We start from the raw sequence: 6,613 nt of genomic DNA, 5'->3' as shown, positions 1-6,613 counted from the left end.
TGTGAAATATTAAACGAGTGTAATCTTAGTTGGGCAATTCATAAAAAGAAAAACAGTCACTTTCCATTAATTAATTATTGATTAATGAATCTTAATAATGGTTTTTATTGGCAAGGTTTGGGTGTTGTTGCCATCAAGGTTGCTTTTAACTAACAGCTCTCTCCCCTCTAAGAAAAGTACTTCTGCAATCATTAATGTCATTACAATCCAACATCATACTCCATCCTTTTTTTTTTTTTTAATATGTTTGTCAATTTAAACTTTATTAAGATTTGTAACTGATGGGTCATTTAAACTAAATTTTATGTCTCGTATTATTTACATAATTACTAGTTTTGAAAGTGTTTGATGTAAAATATGTAAATAATTATTATCATAAATGGGACAAAGAAAATTACAAAGATGGGAAATCAAAATTCAAATTCCAGAACTTTTAAAATTCGACAGGAATTTAAATTCGTTTTTCACATGTATCAAAAAGGAAAAAAAATTAAACATCAAATGTCGTTGTTGTTCAAACTTAATGCAATTAATATATCTTATTTAAAATTGTGTGTTTGGTTTAAATGTTAAATATTTCTAGAATTACTTGTTTATTGCTTATATTTAATTTGTAAAGTTATAATATTATATTTCTTTTATACTTTATATAATATTATTTTAATGATCTCTATTCAATCAGAGATCCATTATTTAATATTGACTTATTACCTTAATTGATAAAATAATTGATCTAATTTAAAAACAGCGTGGAAGTGTATTGATATTTGTCATTCTCATTGTGGGGCTCTAGCTGTCAACTAACATCATAATGTTTTCAGAGTTTATTTTATGATTTAATAGTGAAAATTATCATTATTATTACCTAATTAATAATAATTATATATATCTTTACGATAATTGCTACAAACGTTGCTAATTTATTACATATAAAGGGTATTATTCCGTGATTTTTTTGGGGCGTATGCAACCTAATAATATTCTTGTAATATTTTAAATCATCGAGTTAATTTTCATAAAATATAATTATTGTCCCAGTTTTCTTCATACATTTTTATTTTCAAAGATGCTTAATATTGAGTTATTTCTTTTATACAAAATAAACACTTTTCTCATTATTTAAGAGTATGTCAGAAAGGAATAAAGAATAATAGAAAGATGATGTTAAAATAAAAAGACAATATTAAGCTTATATACGTGTGTCTTGTTCTTATGGACATTTATGTTTTCTAATAAACACGCTGTTTCTTTCTTTCTTTCACTTTTATACATTGGCTAAAAAAAAACACTCCCTTCAATTTCTCGAAAGATAAAACTAAACTACATTGTATCTTATTCTTGTTTTTTTAGTTAAAATAATTTTACAAAGAAAAAAAATTCATTATATTTTCTTTTAAATACTCTGGAAATAACAATTAATAGATAACTTTTGTTGACATCCACATGCAAGAATGTTGATTTTTTTTTCATGTGTAGCTTTGACAATTTGTCTGGTATGATTTTAAAATGGTGGGGACAAATCCTTCAATTCGTTAAACATATAACTTGAGCAGACTATTTAAGAAAAAAAAAATCTATATATGCAATACAGAAAATAACACGTTAATTCATAAAATATCACACAACTATAATTTAATTATACGTAGAAAAAACGTAGATGTCTTTGCCAAGCAGGCACTGTCTACTATCCACAAAACGCAATTATCTTTATCGATTTCCGTAGTTCTTTAAATAACTATAAATTTAACTTAATTAAACCAAAGCAGATAAGTAAAATCAAATTTACTTTTATTTTTAATTAATACGAGATTTATAATAATTTGTTCATAATAAAAATATTTTGCATTCACTTTGAGAAAGTTGAGTCTTGAAATTGAGTGAACTCTTTGTGATTGACGTTAATCTCATACAATAAGTTTAATAAGATAAAAATTTATCTGTAATTATATATTTTAATTTGATCTTATTTTGATGAATTTTTTTAAAGGAATTTACTTAACAGACACGATATAACACCATAAAAGTTTGAACAACTTTAAGTTATTATTCCTCTAAATGTCATACATATCTATATATAATAAAATCATTACTTAATAATGGTTAATAAAATCATTACTCTAAATGTTATTAAGTTATTACTTAAGAACACTAATAATAGTTTTAGTTTGGTGGTGGTGACGATAGTGATGATGATAGTGACAGTGTGACAGTGGTGAAAGGTCATGAAATGGAGGGTAAGGGTAATGAAAGAGTGGATGGTGGGAGTCATGATGAAGTGAAAGTTGAGGGTAATTAAGTGGAGGACAAGACTAAATTGAACAAATTTAATTAAAATAGAGACTTATTTGAACAAAACACAAATAATCATAATTAAAACAAACAATATAATGTGAGCAATGTCAACCTGTAATTCTGTCATTATCAATTTAAATAACGTCAACAAAATGACGAAATTGAACATAATTTAGCAAAACAGAGACCAAATTGAATGCGAAAAAAAAAGAAAAGAAAAAAGAGGTACCAAACTAAACAAATTGTATCAAACAGTATTTAAATCTTAAATTTTTGTATGAAGTTTATTTTGTTAGACACCTACATAGTATTCTGGAAGACAAATGTATTGAATGGGCTTGTGAAACTCTGCACTTGTCATGCTTACTCCCCCAAGTCCTCAATTAATTTTTCAACTCTTACTAAATGACTCAAATCCAACCATGACAGAGTTAACCCACTAACTCCATAAATATCATTATTTTTCATATCATATTGTCTGTCATGTGAAGTCTTCTTTGACTCACACAGCCTATATACCACACTCTATGTGAGTGAGATACTAGTTGAGTCAAGATAGTCTCACTATCGCAATCTCTTTCAATACACTTTTACATTTTAGACTGTAGTATTTTTTTCTTAAAAACAGTCACTGAACACCTAACTTATTATCCCAACTAAACAAAACATAAAAAATTTAAACAAATAAAAACAAAAGTTTTTTTCTACTAGAATATCGTACTCAACTTATCAACTTTATTCTTTACAAAAATATCAATCTCTCAAAATTACTCATTTCAACATCATATTTATATTACAATTGGTCATAAATAAAACAAAAATAAAAAATAACTTAACATTCATAGGTTAACCCCTTTCACTGATAATAATTTTCTCCAACATATTTAGTTCTAGATTGTTGTCAAATTGTAATTACACCAACACTATCACCATTATACACTAACACAAATTCAATTCATCAAAGAAATTCCTAATAAGCATCACTCTATAATATATTACCAGTCAAATATATACCCATTTATAAATACGACACAAATAACCAACACTTCACAATTTCTCACAATTTCACTACATCAAACTTCGCCAAATTATTTACAGTTTTGCAGTTGTCAATTATGTAATTTTAAATGATCAGCTTCTCTCACCTTAAGAGAAGTCGTAAGAATTCACTCATTTCATTACCTCAGCCCTTCAAGGTGGTGCACAACCACCATACCTGATTGCTTTATATTTTAAACTCTCGTGCCCCATCCTTTGACCCTACTTGAATCCAAGGTTAGAATAAATCCCTTGAAAGGAAAGGCATGTTGGAAATGAATGGTTTCCTGAGATGTTTTTTCTGTAGCTTGCCTATTTACCCAAAGGAAGACTCTTATCACCGTTCTTTCCCTTACACAATATCTCTAGTTACAACGGTTCTATATTCACAAGTCAAAGACTAAAATCAGTGATTGAATAATTGTTAAGGACCACGTCTAGATGAAGATGCATCTAGAGAACAGAGAAATCACATGTAACTAGAGAAAGTTGCAGACACCAAAAAATTAGAGTTGCTCTATCAAAGTAAGAAAATTTAAACTTGTCCTGATATGAAATTGATTGACTTGTATGGTAAAATCTTTGACATTAATTGCTTCTATAACTTTGGATCTTCAAAAGATCAATTTATTACAAAAGAAAGAATGAAATTGAGAATCGAGAATGAAATAAGTTTTTGTATACGACCTCTGTTTTTAAGAAGAAATCCCTTTAAAATCTTTTAACTTTTTATAATATATATATATATATATATATATATATATATATATATATATATATATAATATTATTAACAAAGAAAATAGAGCATTAGTATAATAATATAATTTTACTTTTTTTAGAATTTATAATCAGGTTTTCACGTACAAAAGGCATCTTAATTTACATTCACAAATGTTGTTTTAGAAAGACATAAATAAGTGTATATATTTGCATCATTGGTATTATTGGTTTTGTAAAATCGATTCGTTTGAGTATTTTATAATTGATTAACATATCTTCAAACATTTAGTGCAAGGTTTATCATGCATGTTAGTATTATGGAAATGTTACATAAAGTTGATAATTTTAACCTATTAAAAAACATTTAATATATTGAACTAACTATCATAGTTAATACGACTAATTCTAATATATTTATTCTTGTTTTAATCCAGTACTCAAATCACTAGAATAAAGGTCTTTAAGTGTTTTCAACATATTAAAGCTCATTCAACTTGATGAAAATATTAAAAGAATTATAATTTTAAAAAATTTAAATACAATGAATCAATTAAACCAATAAGAATTAATGATAGAAATGGTAAAAAGTAAACAAAAATAAAACAAATAATTTAAAAAACTAACAATAGGGAAACTTTACTTATTTGCTTCTTTTTTGTAGCAAAGGGACTTTAAGAATAGACTTTATTTATCCCTCGAAAATTCCAACTTATGAAATGTATTTAACGAGGAGAGTGAGAAAAGGTGGAGGAATAGAAAGAACGTGTGATGATTAAGAAGAGAAAGGATAATGCATGGTATTGTATGGAGAAACATGGAGTGCAATTAGTGTTAGTGCCCCCACTTTGAGACTTTGGGTCACAGGGTACAGTACCATCTCTTTCACACCAAAAAGATCACCATCCAAATCATTTTTCCCTAGAAAAGATATCTCGGGTGCCCAATTTATAAACAAAGAAGAGAAAAAAATCATTAAAAAGTTGTAGCATGAGAAGAAGCTCTCCACAATTTAAGCCCCCAAATAATGGTGAAGAACACTGAAGAAGAATAAAGGATTGTATGACGGAAAGGACACAGTGTTGTTTGCACCTAAACTTTTACTAACGTGGCTGACACAAATTGACATTTGATAAGGATAATTGATATCGTAGTCCCATGTTTTAGGCTTTACAGCACTCCCTTAACACACCAAAACTACAACTTCTATCTTGCAAAAAGATACACTACTACTAACTACGTGGCTACCACATCTTACTCTGTATCATAAGGTATTAGGTTTTCGTTGTCGGGTTTTATTATATATGTGTTGCATTTTACTTCCTACACAATATGAATCTATTTGACTGTTCATTTCAAGTTGTTTAGATTTACTTGGGTACATTATAAATTACTTTATCAAAACTTGACGAAAAAAAGACACAGTATTAGTGATTATTACTCATTCAATAGCATGACCCGGTAATTTTATGTTAAAAAAAAAACATTTAAATTTAAGTAATTTTGGTTAGAAATGAGAAATAAATTTGTCTCCGTACATATAATTCGCACTTGTTTTCATTTTGATGAAAAATCCTCACGTTGATTAAGTATGAATATAGATTTCAATTGAGTATGGAGATGTGATGAGTATTGTTTTGAGTATAGGAGTTGAACGTCTACTTAAATAATTTGTCGAGTCTTTTGATTTTCACTCCAATCATCCATTCAATCCTTTTGTCTGTTTGCCGATGGGGTGTACTTGTTAAAGACATTCTGATGTTAAAGTGAGCAATGGTTTGATTGACGAAAACAATAAATGTTATAATAAATGCGAGAGAAAAGTCCTAACAACCACACATTTGACTTGTATTTTAAGTTTTCTACTTTGAGCCATGATTAGGATCAGCCTAATCATGACTCAATTGATTTTTAAACTTGATTATTGACATGTTAACGTTATCACCAAACTAATTAATTCACTCTAATGTTGTTCGATCAAGCTTGTTGGACGACATTGCACCTAATTTGCATAAGAGGTCACCAGGGTGGAATCTCGGGGATAGTCCACATGCTAACATTGCAAGGGAAATTCAACATGTGGCCGTCGATGTGGCACATACCTTCACAAATGGATCATAGGGTGAAATCATGTGGACAATCCAACTATTGACACTGGGTGAGGTAATCTACGAAGTCTTTTTAGGCAATCGACAGACATTGTACATAATTTGAAAGCCTTATTTGAAGTAATTTCAGTTGACCGACGATCCAGAGACCGATCGGTTCAATACGCGTTACACGAACACTGACAGACCACAATAATCGAGGAGTCATACTATAGCTCTCCATGCTATTGGGTGAATCTTCTTTGACGTAATCTCAATTGATTGGTCAGTCTCATTCATATGGTGTATATTAATTTTTATTAGTATCTAAAAAAGAGATTTAAAATAATAAGACATTTAAAATAATTTTAAACTCGATTTCTGTTTGTTTTAATAATTTCTTAATTTTATCAACTTTATTTTATTAATTTTGCAAAATTAATAAATATTTTAATTTTTATTAAATTTTATTTGATA

This window comes from Vigna unguiculata, chromosome 7 (genome assembly GCF_004118075.2).
Source record: "Vigna unguiculata cultivar IT97K-499-35 chromosome 7, ASM411807v1, whole genome shotgun sequence".
NCBI lineage: Eukaryota > Viridiplantae > Streptophyta > Magnoliopsida > Fabales > Fabaceae > Vigna > Vigna unguiculata.
The sequence above is the reverse complement of the archived record's forward strand: the minus strand, read 5'-3'. Positions refer to the sequence as shown.